Raw genomic sequence first — 14,724 nt, 5'->3', positions numbered from 1 at the left:
ACCCTGGTCATTCTTTTATTCCTCACATAAGAGTAAAAAGCCTTGGGGTTTTCCTTGATCCGACCCGCCAAGGACTTCTCATGCCCCCTCCTAGCTCTCCTAAGCCCCTTTTTCAGCTCATTCCTTGCTAACTTGTAACCCTCAATCGAGCCATCTGAACCTTGTTTCCTCATCCCTACATTAGCTTCCCTCTTCCTTTTTACAAGACATTCAACCTCTTTTGTGAACCATGGTTCCCTCACTCGGCCATTTCCTCCCTGCCTGACAGGGACATACCTATCAGGGACATCCAGTATTTGTTCCTTGAAAAAGTTCCACTTTTCATTAGTTCCTTTCCCTGACAGTTTCTGTTCCCATCCTATGCCCCCTAATTCTTGCCTAATCGCATTATAATTACCCCTCCCCCAATTGTAAACCTTGCCCTGCCGCACGGCCCTATCCCTCTCCATTGCAATAACAAAAGACACCGAATTGTGGTCACTATCTCAGTTCATTGTCACTATCTTCGGTTCATTGTTTTTGAAACTCTGCTATTTACTTACAGTGAATCTTTTGTTTTTTTTTCCAATAGCATACACAACTACACCCCGAAGGTGGGAGAATTTGAAACACGCAGAGCTATTCGTCGAGCCTTTGATGTTTGGCAGAAAGTTACTCCATTGACTTTTGAGGAAATTCCTTATCACGAGATTAAGAGCGACAGAAAGGAAGCAGACATTATGATTTTCTTTGCTTCGGGTTTCCATGGTGACAGCTCCCCTTTCGATGGAGAAGGAGGTTTTTTAGCACATGCGTACTTCCCTGGCCCAGGAATCGGGGGCGATACTCATTTTGACTCGGATGAGCCCTGGACGTTGGGAAATTCCAATCATGATGGTTAGAACACGTCAACTTCATTCATTATTCCATCAAAGGAATTCAATTAAAATGATCAACAAATTACAAAAACCTGAGAAACGAAGACATCAGAATCTTCACCAAAGGATGTCCAGATAAATCTGTCTGATGTGTAGCGGGGGTTTTCCTCAGCCTTTATCTCCATGACCGATATCTTAAAATTACTTTTCTTTCTTGGGGAACCACCAGAAGCTGCAAATCTTTCTTTGTCATTGCTGCGGGTAGAAATGTCAATTACTGGGGGACATGGGTTTAAGGTAAAGGGGGGAACTTTAAAGGAGATGAGAGAGGCAGGTTTTTCACACAGAGGGCGGTAAGTGCCTGGAATGCGCTTCCAGAGGAGGCGGTAGAAGCAGATACAATAGCGACGTTTAAGAGGCATCTTGACAGATCCATGAATAGGCCAGGAATACAGGGACACGGACTGCGTAGAGGCAAAAGGTCCAGTTTAGAAAGGCGTTATGTGTTGGCGCAGGCTTGGTGGGCTGAAGGGCCTTTTCCTGTGCTGTACTGTTCTTTGATCTTTGTTAACCATTGAGTCAGACACAATCATATTGAGGAACTTCCTCAATATCATCGGTCTTGTAGAGCTTACCCAGTGTTTGCTAAAGTGAAGAATCAATGTCGGGGGAGTTGAGGGGTGGGATTCTGAAAGAAGTTTTACGAATGATGATTAAATAATAACTCCTATCAGCAACTCCATGTTCTGGAAAGCAGCAGTGAGGGAGGGAGAGGTGGATTCTTGTTATAAAATGGTTGCATTTCCCTCACCAATTGAGGCAGGAATTGTACTGGAAACTTGCCAAGCTGTGTTGGAGCAATGTGGGGAGGGGGCACTGCCAATTCTCACTGCTTGAGTGGGATGGAATAACCACTGGCTCCAGCTGAGATCCATCTCCCTGAGACACAGCCAGAAACGTCTGGCCTCTGGGACACAAAGATCAGCAGAGAGAGAAAACTCTGAGGTGGACAGAGCCGGGCAGGTGGAGCTGTTTCTCTGGGAGATGGGTGATGTTCCATTGTCTGTATGATTGTTGTAACTCTGTCCCTCTGGCCTTGTCCCAGCTGCAGTATCAGTCAGGAGTTGGGTGAAATTTTTGCCTCGAACCCCCAGACCCTCACTCCTATCTCTCCGTCACACGCCAGTTTGAATCTTTATCTTCAATTTATATTTGAAAATTTTCCAGACAGCCCAAAATCACAATACGTACGGCAGGAAAACAATCCATTCTGTCCAATAAGTGTTTAAGTTTAACACGAGCCTGCCCACATTTCCCTTCACCCTATCAGCAGCTCCTTCCTCTCCTGTCTCCCTCTTGGGTTTATCCTGCTTCTATCTGAAATACTATTCGCCTCAACCACTCGCTAGGTAGAGTTCTGAATTCTCACCACTTCTCTGGAACTGCCAGTTAAGTTTATTATTGGTGATTTTATACTGATGGTCTCCACGAGTAGAAGTGTTTCCTCTATGTCCACCATCTCCAACCACGTCATCATTTTAATGATCTCTGCCGGGTCACCTCTCCATTCTCTCTTATAGATTGAAGGAGTTTCAGCCTTGCTGATAGTTACAGCCTCGTTTGACCAGCTGGACAATGGAAACTGTGTGCATTAGAAGTCAATGGGTGCTTGAGCCCTTTGTGTTCCTTGAATCAGTGGAGATCCTGAGGATCTGGTTAGATGTTTACACGGAGCACGTGGCAACATTCAGCAGCTGAGCCGTGTAATTCCGCACAGATCGGGCTGCTCGCTGCAATCACTGCTGGCACGAGGGGCATTTTTATCCTCGCTTCACCTTGTCCCCCTCTATAAAACCAAACTGCAAAGGCTTGTTGTGGATTCTGGTCGGATTTGAGGTTCCTATTTATTTCTGTTGTTCTGTCAGTGTTTTTATGGAATATTTTTGTTTAAGTTGCAAGTGGCAGTGACATCATTAGAGGAGCAGCTGAATGGAGTGTGAGTGATAAACACTGGAAGAAAACTGATGTGTAATCTCCACTATTGCTCACACTTCCTAACACGCTGCCTCCTACAACTGCCACTCCCTTCCCATCATTATCACTGACCACACTCAACCAGAAAACAGACAAAAATCATGAAAAGGGGTTGATTTGGAGTTGCTGCAGAATAAGCAATGTCCTGAAGGTGATCAAACTGGATTCGAATGAAAGGCCAGTTAAATACTCGGGCCATTTCCCAATCGGTCAAGAATTGAAGGGCTGCGCCAGTACTCAGCAACCCTTGGGAAATGCTGGTGTTTATCTGACCCATCCCTCAACATTTCTCTTCCTTCCTTCAATCTGATCTGTGTTTGCAGCTTTCTCGACACAGCAGCTGTCGTTACTCTCTGGATTCTGTGCTCTCAGTCACTTTTTTCAATAACCTCTCTGCTCCTGACACCAGCTAATGGAAAACACCACTTAAATCAGGAAACCCTGCCCAAGCTTCCAGCTTCTCACTGCCACCCTGCCCACCAATCCCGCACAGTCACAGAGACCCCCCCTCAGTCACAGAGACCCCCCCTCAGTCACAGAGACCCCCCCTCAGTCACAGAGACCCCCCCTCAGTCACAGAGACCCCCCCCCAGTCACAGAGACCCCCCCTCAGTCGCAGAGACCCCCCCCTCAGTCGCAGAGACCCCCCCTCAGTCACAGAGACCCCCCCTCAGTCACAGAGACCCCCCCTCAGTCACAGGGACCCCCTTAATTAACAGAGACCCCCCCCTCAGTCACAGAGACCCCCCCTCAGTCGCAGAGACCCCCTCAGTCGCAGAGACTCCCCCTCAGTCGCAGAGACTCCCCCTCAGTCACAGAGACTCCCCCTCAGTCACAGAGACCCCCCCTCAGTCGCAGAGACTCCCCCTCAGTCACAGAGACCCCCCCTCAGTCGCAGAGACCCTCCCTCAGTCGCAGAGACCCCCCCTCAGTCGGAGGGACCCCCCCTCAGTCGGAGAGAGACCCCCCTCAGTCGGGGAGACACCCACTCGGTCGGAGAGGTCCCCCCTCGGTCGGAGAGGCCCCCCCTCGGTCGGAGAGGCCCCCCCTCGGTCGGAGAGGCCCCCCCTCGGTCGGAGAGGCCCCCCCTCGGTCGGAGAGGCCCCCCCTCGGTCGGAGAGGCCCCCCTCGGTCGGAGAGGCCCCCCCTCGGTCGGAGAGGCCCCCCCTCGGTCGGAGAGGCCCCCCCTCGGTCGGAGAGGCCCCCCCTCGGTCGGAGAGGCCCCCCCTCGGTCGGAGAGGCCCCCCCTCGGTCGGAGAGGCCCCCCCTCGGTCGGAGAGGCCCCCCCTCGGTCGGAGAGGCCCCCCCTCGGTCGGAGAGGCCCCCCCTCGGTCGGAGAGGCCCCCCCTCGGTCGGAGAGGCCCCCCCTCGGTCGGAGAGGCCCCCCCTCGGTCGGAGAGGCCCCCCCTCGGTCGGAGAGGCCCCCCCTCGGTCGGAGAGGCCCCCCCTCGGTCGGAGAGGCCCCCCCTCGGTCGGAGAGGCCCCCCCTCGGTCGGAGAGGCCCCCCCGCGGTCGGAGAGACCCCCCCTCAATTGGAGAGACCCCCCCTCAATTGGAGAGACCCCCCTCTCAATTGGAGAGACCCCCCCTCAGTCGCAGAGACCCCCCTCAGTCGCAGAGACCCCCCCTCAGTCGCAGAGAGACCCCCCCTCAGTCGCAGAGAGACCCCCCCTCAGTCGCAGAGAGACCCCCACTCAGTCGCAGAGAGACCCCCCCTTAGTCGCAGAGAGACCCCCCCTCAGTCGGAGTGGCCCCCCCCCTCAGTCGGAGAGGCCCCCCCTCAGTCGGAGAGGCCCCCCCTCAGTCGCAGAGAGATCCCCCTCAGTCGCAGAGAGACCCCCCTCAGTCGCAGAGAGATCCCCCTCAGTCGCAGAGAGATCCCCCTCAGTCGCAGAGAGACCCCCCTCAGTCAGAGAGATGCAATGTCCCATCCATAAATGCCATTTCCTATTCTGGGACCACAAGCAAGGGCAGTGGCGCTGGCTAAGTGCACTGGCAGTGGCTAAGGGCACTGACACTGGCTAAGGGCACTGGCGCTGGCTAAGGGCACTGGCACTGGTTCTGGCTAAGGACACTGGCACTGGCGCTGGCTAAGGGCACTGGCGCTGGCTAAGGACACTGGCGCTGGCTAAGGACACTGGCACTGGTGCTGGCTAAGGACACTGGCACTGGCGCTGGCTAAGGACACAGGCAGTGGCGCTGGCTAAGGGCACTGGCGCTGGCTAAGGACACTGGTGCTGGCTAAGGGCACTGGCACTGGTTCTGGCTAAGGACACTGGCACTGGCTAAGGACACAGGCAGTGGCGCTGGCTAAGGGCACTGGCGCTGGCTAAGGACACTGGTGCTGGCTAAGGGCACTGGCGCTGGCTAAGGACACTGGTGCTGGCTAAGGGCACTGGCGCTGGCTAAGGACACTGGTGCTGGCTAAGGGCACTGGCACTGGTTCTGGCTAAGGACACTGGCGCTGGCTAAGGACACAGGCAGTGGCGCTGGCTAAGGGCACTGGCGCTGGCTAAGGACACTGGTGCTGGCTAAGGGCACTGGTGCTGGCTAAGGACACTGGTGCTGGCTGAGGACACTGGCACTGGCGCTGGCTAAGGGCACTGGCTGAGGGCAGATCCCAGACCAGCGTGAAGCTTGTGCATCAGGTGTCTGATTTCAGAATATTGGGAGGTTGAAGGTGAAAGGCCACCGACTCCTCTTGCCTCCTGCACCATTGGGACTGGTTTCCAGACAAAGCTGGAACCATTGGGAATGTGCGGGCGCTGAAATTGGATGGACAGGCTGGCATTCTGCTTCGGGTTGGGAGGGTGAGAAAGGGGTAAACTTTGCACAGGTTTCTCAGGTAGATTCTCTGATGGGGGAATAGTGCACGGGGGCATGGAGGAGAGATGGGTGCGAGGGGTTGGGGTATAGGGATGGTGGGTGAGGGGAGTGCGAGGGGGGGGTATAGGGATGGTGGGTGAGGGGAGTGCAGGGGGGTATAGGGATGGTGGGTGAGGGGAGTGCAGGGGGGTATAGGGATGGTGGGCGAGGGGAGTGCGGGGGGGGGGGTTTATGGATGGTGGGTGAGGGGTGTATAGGGATCGGAGGGTGCGGGGGGGTATAGGGATGGTGGGTGGGCGGAGTGCGGGGGGGTATAGGGATGGTGGGTGAGGGGAGTGCGGGGGGGTATAGGGATGGTGGGTGAGGGGAGCGCGGGGGGGTATAGGGATGGTGGGTGAGGGGAGTGCGGGGGGGTATAGGGATCAGGGGTGTGGGGGGGTTTTGGGATGGTCGGTGAGGGGAGTGCGGGGGGTGTTAGGGATGGTGGGTGAGGGGAGTGCAGGGGGGGTATAGGGATGGTGGGTGAGGGGGTGTATAGGGATCAGGGGTGCGGGGGGGGTATAGGGATGGTGGGTGAGGGGAGTGCGGGGGGGGTATAGGGATGGTGGGTGAGGGGAGTGCGAGGGGGGTTATAGGGATGGTGGGTGAGGGGAGCGCGGGGGGGGTATAGGGATGGTGGGTGAGGGGAGTGCGAGGGGGGTTATAGGGATGGTGGGTGAGGGGAGTGCCGGGGGGGTATAGGGATGGTGGGTGAGGGGAGTGCCGGGGGGGTATAGGGATGGTGGGTGAGGGGAGTGCGAGGGGGGTTATAGGGATGGTGGGTGAGGGGAGTGCCGGGGGGGTATAGGGATGGTGGGTGAGGGGAGTGCCGGGGGGGTATAGGGATGGTGGGTGAGGGGAGTGCGGGGGGGTTATAGGGATGGTGGGTGAGGGGAGTGCGGGGGGGGTATAGGGATGGTGGGTGAGGGGAGTGCGGGGGGGTTAGGGATGGTGATTGAGGGGAGTGCGGGGGGGTATAGGGATGGTGGGTGAGGGGAGTGCGGGGGGGTATAGGGATCAGGGGTGTGGGGGGGTTTTGGGATGGTCGGTGAGGGGAGTGCGGGGGGTGTTAGGGATGGTGGGTGAGGGGAGTGCAGGGGGGGTATAGGGATGGTGGGTGAGGGGGTGTATAGGGATCAGGGGTGCGGGGGGGGTATAGGGATGGTGGGTGAGGGGAGTGCGGGGGGGGTATAGGGATGGTGGGTGAGGGGAGTGCGAGGGGGGTTATAGGGATGGTGGGTGAGGGGAGCGCGGGGGGGGTATAGGGATGGTGGGTGAGGGGAGTGCGAGGGGGGTTATAGGGATGGTGGGTGAGGGGAGTGCCGGGGGGGTATAGGGATGGTGGGTGAGGGGAGTGCCGGGGGGGTATAGGGATGGTGGGTGAGGGGAGTGCGAGGGGGGTTATAGGGATGGTGGGTGAGGGGAGTGCCGGGGGGGTATAGGGATGGTGGGTGAGGGGAGTGCCGGGGGGGTATAGGGATGGTGGGTGAGGGGAGTGCGGGGGGGTTATAGGGATGGTGGGTGAGGGGAGTGCGGGGGGGGTATAGGGATGGTGGGTGAGGGGAGTGCGGGGGGGTTAGGGATGGTGATTGAGGGGAGTGCGGGGGGGTATAGGGATGGTGGGTGAGGGGAGTGCGGGGGGGGTATAGGGATGGTGGGTGAGGGGAGTGCGGGGGGCGTATAGGGATGGTGGGTGAAGGGAGCGCGGGGGGGATATAGGGATGGTGGGTGAGGGGAGTGCGGGGGGGGTATAGGGATGGTGGGTGAGGGGAGTGCGGGGGGCGTATAGGGATGGTGGGTGAGGGGAGCGTGGGGGGGTATAGGGATGGTGGGTGAGGGGAGCGCGGGGGGGGGTATAGGGATGGTGGGTGAGGGGAGTGCGGGGGGTGTATAGGGATGGTGGGTGAGGGGAGTGCGGGGGGGGTTTAGGGATGGTGGGTGAAGGGAGCGCGGGGGGGGTATAGGGATGGTGGGTGAGGGGTGTGTGGGGGGGGTATAGGGATGGTCGGTGAGGGGAGTGTGGGGGGGGGTTAGGGATGGTGAGTGAGGGGAGTGCGGGGGGGGTGTAGGGATGGTCGGTGAGGGGAGCGCAGGGGGGTATTGTTTTTGTGTCTGGCCAGTGGGGTTTTGATGAGTTTTCTCTCGGAACCTCTTGGTCTTCAGCTGAGCCGCTTCCTCGTGAGCCGCTGGGATCCCAGCTTGTTTCTGAATTCTTTATTTCTAGCTGGTCCTGGGTTCGGTTAAACCTCACTCACTGCTCGGCTGTGAGGAGAACCTTGGATCTTTGCTTGGCCATGCTGGCTTGTTTTGATCTGGTTAGAGCAAATCTCACCCACGGGCTCAGGTGTTGATCTAACATTGGGAGATACCTAGGGAGCTGGCAAGTTGCCATCTCATTGGAGGAATATGAGGTCATGTATATTTTGGTTGTGATGTTTGTGTTCCTCTTTCAATGCTGTCTGAAAAAGAAAAACATCAGAACAGGAGGCAGAATTCAATTCATTCTCCATTCGGACCTTCCTGCCCTGGTGCCCAGGAGCCCTCGCTGCTCCAACCCCACCCACAATCATTGCTATAATTTCAGCTTGACTCAGTTGTTTAGGATCCTGACGTTTTTTTCAATCCTGGTAAATGCACAGAATCATCTTCAGATCTCTCCCCCTTTTTCCATTGTGTTCTTCCCTCGCTCTCTCGCTCCCTCCTCACTGTGACTCTTTTTCCACTCTGGAGAGAGGCACAGTTATTGCCTCAGGTCATTGACCTTTCAACAGAATTGGAAAAGTTTAGAGATGGCACAGATTTTAAACAGATACAGAGGGAGGAAGGCGAGACAGGAACATATGAACAAGGAGCAGGAGTAGGCCATTCGGTCCCTTCAGCCTGGTCTATCATTTAATAAGATCATGGGTGATCTGATACCCTCAAATCAGCATCCATATCATCCCCTTGCTTACCAAGAATCTATCCATCTCTGCCTTAAAACTATTCAAAGACACTGTTTCCATTGCCTTTTGAGGAAGAGAGACCACCCTTGGAAAAAAAATTCATGTAATTTCTATCTTCAATGAGCAGGCGCTTACTTTTGCAAAGGGACATAGAGTGAGTGAGCAAAGCTCAGGCAAATAGAGTGTAATGTGGGCAAATGTGAAATTGTCCATTTTGGCAGGAAGGATAAAAAAGCATATTATCCAAGTGCTGAGAGATTGCAGAGTTCTGAGGTTCAGAGGGATCTGGGAGTCCTCGTGCATGAATCACAAAAAGCTGTTCTGCAGGTACAGCAAGTAATTAGGAAAGCTAACAGAATGTTATTGTTTATTGCGAGGGGGAATTGATTACAAATCTCGGGAGCTTATGCTTCAGTTCTACAGAGCACTGGTGAGACCACATCTGAAATACTGGGTACAATACTGGTCTCCTTATTTGAGGAAGGACCTAAAGTCCTCTTCACAATTTATTTTCCTACCTATCTGTAAGAGTCTGTCTTCAGTAAATTTAGCAACCATCTCTTCATCCAATTCATTCATATCAAATGTAAAAAGTTGAGGCCCAGCACTGATCCCTGTGGTACACCACTCATTACATCTTACCAACCAGATAAAGACCGATTTATGCCTACTCTCTACTTCCTGGAGCTAGTCAATCTTCAATCCATGCCAATATGTTAGCCTCTATAACATAAGCTTTTATTTTTCACAATAACCTTTGATGTGGCAATTTATCAAATGCCTTCTGGAAATGTAAGTCCAGTATATCCACTGGTTCTCCTTTATCCACAACACATGTTACTTCCTCAAAGAAATCCAATAAGTTGGTTAAATATGATTTCCCTTTCACAAAACCACATTAACTCTGCCTGATTACTTTGAGCTCATCCAAATGCCCTGCTATAACTTGTTTAATAATAGCTTCTGACATTTTCCCTGCGACAGAGGTTAGGCTAACTGGCCTGTAGTTTCCTGCTTTCTGTCTCCCTCCCTTTTTGCTTTATTACAATTTAAAGACACCTTCCTTGAATCAGAAAATTCAAACCAATGCATCAAGTGTCTCGCTAGCTGGTCTGTGATAGGTTGGAAGACGGGAGTGATTCAATGACAAAGGGCTGATGGTGAAAGGCAAAAGGAGATGGTAATGGAACAAGACTGAAAGTGGGTTTTGAGGAGGTGTAAATGGGAAAAGCAGAATCAATGCCTACAACTGTTGTCCAAAAAGAGGGGACGGAGATTCCGATCTGAAAGTGTTGCGTTTGGGAAGCTGTAAAGTGGCCAATGGAAAAAAGAGGTGATGGAACAAAGAACAAAGAGAAGTACAGCACAGGAACTGAAAACAGATGGAGCTCTGGAGGAATACAGAGAGAGTAGGAAAGATCTCAAACGGGGAGTTAGAAGGGCAAAAAGAGGTCATGAGATGTTCTTGGCAGGCAGGATTAAGGAGAATCCTAAGGCATTCTATTCATACGTTAGGAACAAAAGAGTTGTCAGGGAGAAAATCGGACCTCTCAGGGACAAAGGAGGGGAATTATGCTTAGAACCCAAGGGAATAGGGGAGATCCTAAATGAATACTTTGCATCGGTATTCACGAAGGAGAGGGGCGTGTTAACCGGGAGTGTTTCGGAGGGAGGTGTTGACCCGTTAGAGAAAATCTCCATTACAAGAGAGGAAGTGTTAGGTTTTTTAGGGAACATTAAAACTGACAAAGCCCCAGGGCCTGATGGCATCTATCCTCGACTGCTCAGGGAGACGAGAGGTGAAATTGCTGGGCCTCTGACGGAAATCTTTGTCGCTTCTTTGGACACAGGTGAGGTCCCTGAGGATTGGAGGATAGCGAATGTGGTCCCGTTGTTTAAGAAGGGTAGCAGGGATAACCCAGGAAATTATAGGCCGGTGAGCTTGACGTCCGTGGTAGGGAAGTTATTGGAGAGGATTCTTAGAGACAGGATGTATGTGCATTTAGAACGGAACAATCTCATTAGTGACAGACAGCATGGTTTTGTAAGAGGGAGGTCGTGCCTTACAAATTTGGTGGAGTTTTTTGAGGAAGTGACAAAACAGTTGATGAAGGAAGGGCCGTGGATGTCGTCTATATGGATTTCAGTAAGGCATTTGACAAAGTCCCACATGGCAGATTGGTTAAGAAGGTTAAGGCTCATGGGATACAAGGAGAAGTGGCTAGATGGGTGGAGAACTGGCTTGGCCATAGGAGACAGAGGGTAGTGGTCGAAGGGTCTTTTTCCGGCTGGAGGTCTGTGACCAGTGGTGTTCCGCAGGGCCCTGTACTGGGACCTCTGCTATTTGTGATATATATAAATGATTTGGAAGAAGGTGTAACTGGTGTAATCAGCAAGTTTGCGGATGACACGAAGATGGCTGGAATTGCGGATAGCGAAGAGCATTGTCGGGCAATACAGCAGGATATAGATAGGCTGGAAAATTGGGCGGAGAGGTGGCAGATGGAATTTAATCCGGATAAATGCGAAGTGATGCATTTTGGAAGAAATAATGTAGGGAGGAGTTATACAATAAATGGCAGAGTCATCAGGAGTATAGAAACACAGAGGGACCTAGGTGTGCAAGTCCACAAATCCTTGAAGGTGGCAACACAGGTGGAGAAGGTGGTGAAGAAGGCATATGGTATGCTTGCCTTTATAGGGCGGGGTATAGAGTATAAAAGCTGGAGTCTGATGATGCAGCTGTATAGAACGCTGGTTAGGCCACATTTGGAGTACTGCGTCCAGTTCTGGTCACCGCACTACCAGAAGGACGTGGAGGCATTGGAGAGAGTGCAGAGAAGGTTTACCAGGATGTTGCCTGGTATGGAGGGTCTTAGCTATGAGGAGAGATTGGGTAGACTGGGGTTGTTCTCCTTGGAGAGACGGAGAATGAGGGGAGATCTAACAGAGGTATACAAGATTATGAAGGGTATAGATAGGGTGAACAGTGGGAATCTTTTTCCCAGGTCGGAGGTGACGATCACGAGGGGTCACGGGCTCAAGCTGAGAGGGGCGAAGTATAACTCAGACATCAGAGGGACGTTTTTTACACAGAGGGTGGTGGGGGCCTGGAATGCGCTGCCAAGTAGGGTGGTGGAGGCAGGCACGCTGACATCGTTTAAGACTTACCTGGATAGTCACATGAGCAGCCTGGGAATGGAGGGATACAAACGATTGGTCTAGTTGGACCAAGGAGCGGCACAGGCTTGGAGGGCCGAAGGGCCTGTTTCCTGTGCTGTACTGTTCTTTGTTCTTTGTTCTTTGAACAGGCCCTTCGACTCTCCAAGCCTGTGCTGATCATGATGCCCTAAAACTAAACTTAAAAACACCTCCTGCCCTTACTCCGACTGTATCCCTCTATTCCCTCCGAAACACTGGGTTTCATGGAAACGGGGCAGAGGCAGAGGACAATGTGCAGACAGCAAGGTCAGAATGGAAACGATAGTTCATCCAAAACATGGCGCATGCTTGTGGATTGAAGAGGGGTGCACCGCAACGTGTATTTAGGGAGATCTCCAGGTCGGGGAGATCAGATTGTGAGTAACAAATACAGTAAACTGGACAAAGCACAAATCAATCAGTGCTTCAGCCGACAGGGATGGTTGGGTAAACACAAAATACTGTGGATGCTGCAATCTGAAACAAAACAGAAATTCTCAGCAGATCTGACAGCATCTGAGGAGAGAGAATGGAGCCAATGTGTTGAATGGTTGGGTCTTTTGTACCATGAGAAATGTGACTGTTTTGCAGAGCATATCTGATGGGCTGTGTAAATTTAGAAAATAAATGGATTCTCGGTCTTGGCTCAATTCTGCTTTTCTTTCCTTGCCAGGGAACGACCTCTTTCTGGTGGCTGTTCATGAACTAGGCCATGCCCTGGGACTCGAGCACTCCAATGATCCCAGTGCGATCATGGCTCCTTTTTATCAATATATGGACACAGAAAACTTCAAACTGCCACAGGATGATTTACAAGGCATCCAGAAGATTTATGGTTTGTACTCGAAACATTCACCTTTCCATTTCCCTCCACCAACCTGGATTTAGACTCTTCCCAATTCCCCCCAATCGCATGTGCCACCCTCCTAGATTCCTATCGTCCTCCAGATTCCCTATAGATCAGCCTTGTCCTGCTGGCTTTGGGAGGCATCACAGAGGGAGCTCAGGTATAACTGGTTTCCTCTCAATTCTGCAATGAAAAATCTAGTCTTCAGCTCAGCATCATCCGAGATCAGATTCTCAACTGAGGGAACAGCAGATTTTGGGTGTGCAGATGGAGACATCCCACTCCGTTCCAAATCGGAATTCTGACCATTTCCCTTGTGGTTGGAAATTCATTCCTTGTGTAAATCGTTTGAGTGGATCCACTCTCTGACTCCACTCTCCTTGTCAATGTAAAAGAACGTTCCAGATTTCCCAAAGCATGCTTGAAAGAACCCAGGAACAGGAGGAGGCATTCAGCCCCTCAAGTCTGTTCTGTATATCAGTAGTCAGGTTGATCTAACTCCATACACTCTGTGCCATATTTCTTAATTCTTGAACAGAATGAAAAACAAAGAGGGAGTGGGAGCAAAAGGAACATCACTGGGGCTGGAGGGGGGAGAGGGGGTGGTCTGTGCCGGGGGAGGGGGGCACCTGTACCGTGCAGGGAATGGGAGTTGTATCTGGTTGGGAGTGAGAGTCTGTAACCTGGGGGAGTGGGTGAGAGTCTGTATCGGGTGGGGTGAGAGTCTGTATCGGGTGGGGTGAGAGTCTGTATTGGGTGGGGTGAGAGTCTGTATCGGGTGGGGTGAGAGTCTGTATCGGGTGGGGTGATGTGTGCTGGGTAGAGATGGAGTTTGAGTTTCTGCTGGCTTCTCAATTTTCATCCCAAGAGTTTCAGTCAGTCTGGAAACACCCACACGGGCCTGTGCCCCCGAGGGGCCTGTGCCCCTCAGGCCTGTGTTCCCAAGGGGCCCTATGCTCGAGGGGCCTCTGTCTGAATGAAGGCCATGGATGAGGCCTGTGTTCAAGGGGCCTGTGTTCGGGGGGCCTGTGTTCGAGGGGCCGGTGCCCGAGGGGCCTGTGCTCGAGGGGCCGGTGCCCCCTGAGGGACCTGTGTCCGATTGGCCGGTGCCCCCCGAGCGACCTGTGTCTGAGGGGCCGGTGCCCCCCGAGCGACCTGTGTCCGAGGGGCCGGTGCCCCCCGAGGGACCTGTGTCCGAGGGGCCGGTGCCCCCCGAGCGACCTGTGTCCGAGGGGCCTGTGCTCGAGGGACCTTTGCGCATTGTTACTTTGTCCTGTGTGGATTGATAACCCATCAACCAATCTCTGTCATTCTGCAGGTCCCCCAACCGAGGTCTTGGAACCCACGCGGCCACTCCCCACCCTCTCTGCCCGCAGGATCCATTCCACCTCCGAGAGGAAACACGACCGTCAATCACGGCCTCCTCGACCCCCCTCTGGGGAGAGACCCTCCTATCCTGGCTCCAAACCCAACATCTGTGACGGACATTTCAACACAGTGGCTTTGTTCCGAGGGGAAATGTTTGTTTTCAAGGTGAGTGCAGCTGAGTTCAATTGAGTTCACAATAGAAATTCTGTGTGAACTGGGACTGGAGTCTGAAAGTTAGCCCATTTATTCCGGAGTCTAGTGTACCCCTACCCCATCACCCACACCCCTAATCCCACCACCTTCAATTCGCCCCCCTCCCCAATCTCACACCCCCCCAATCTCACACCCCCAAAATCTCACACCCCCCCAATCTCACACCCCCCCAATCTCACACCCCCCCAATCTCACACCCCTCAATCTCACACCCCCCCAATCTCACACCACCCCAATCTCACACCCCTCAATCTCACACCCCTCAATCTCACACCCCTCAATCTCACACCCCTCAATCTCACACCCCTCAATCTCACACCCCTCAATCTCACACCCCCCCAATCTCACACCCACCCCAATCTCACCCCCCCAATCTCACACCCCCCCCACTATC

General features: G+C 53.3%; 1 protein-coding gene and 1 pseudogene across 1 annotated transcript in view; one reads left to right on the top strand and one right to left on the bottom strand.

The window, feature by feature from the left end:
- The window catches only part of LOC144508694 (CMP-N-acetylneuraminate-beta-galactosamide-alpha-2,3-sialyltransferase 2-like), a 556,023-nt gene that overhangs the window by 165,901 nt on the left and 375,398 nt on the right, over positions 1–14,724 (bottom strand). The window lies entirely within an intron of this gene.
- The window catches only part of LOC144508273 (matrix metalloproteinase-24-like), a 93,315-nt pseudogene that overhangs the window by 76,916 nt on the left and 1,675 nt on the right, over positions 1–14,724 (top strand).

Source organism: Mustelus asterias, chromosome 20 (assembly GCF_964213995.1).
Source record: "Mustelus asterias chromosome 20, sMusAst1.hap1.1, whole genome shotgun sequence".
Lineage (NCBI taxonomy): Eukaryota > Metazoa > Chordata > Chondrichthyes > Carcharhiniformes > Triakidae > Mustelus > Mustelus asterias.
Note: the sequence above shows the minus strand (reverse complement) of the source record. Positions and strands in the feature narration are given on the sequence as shown.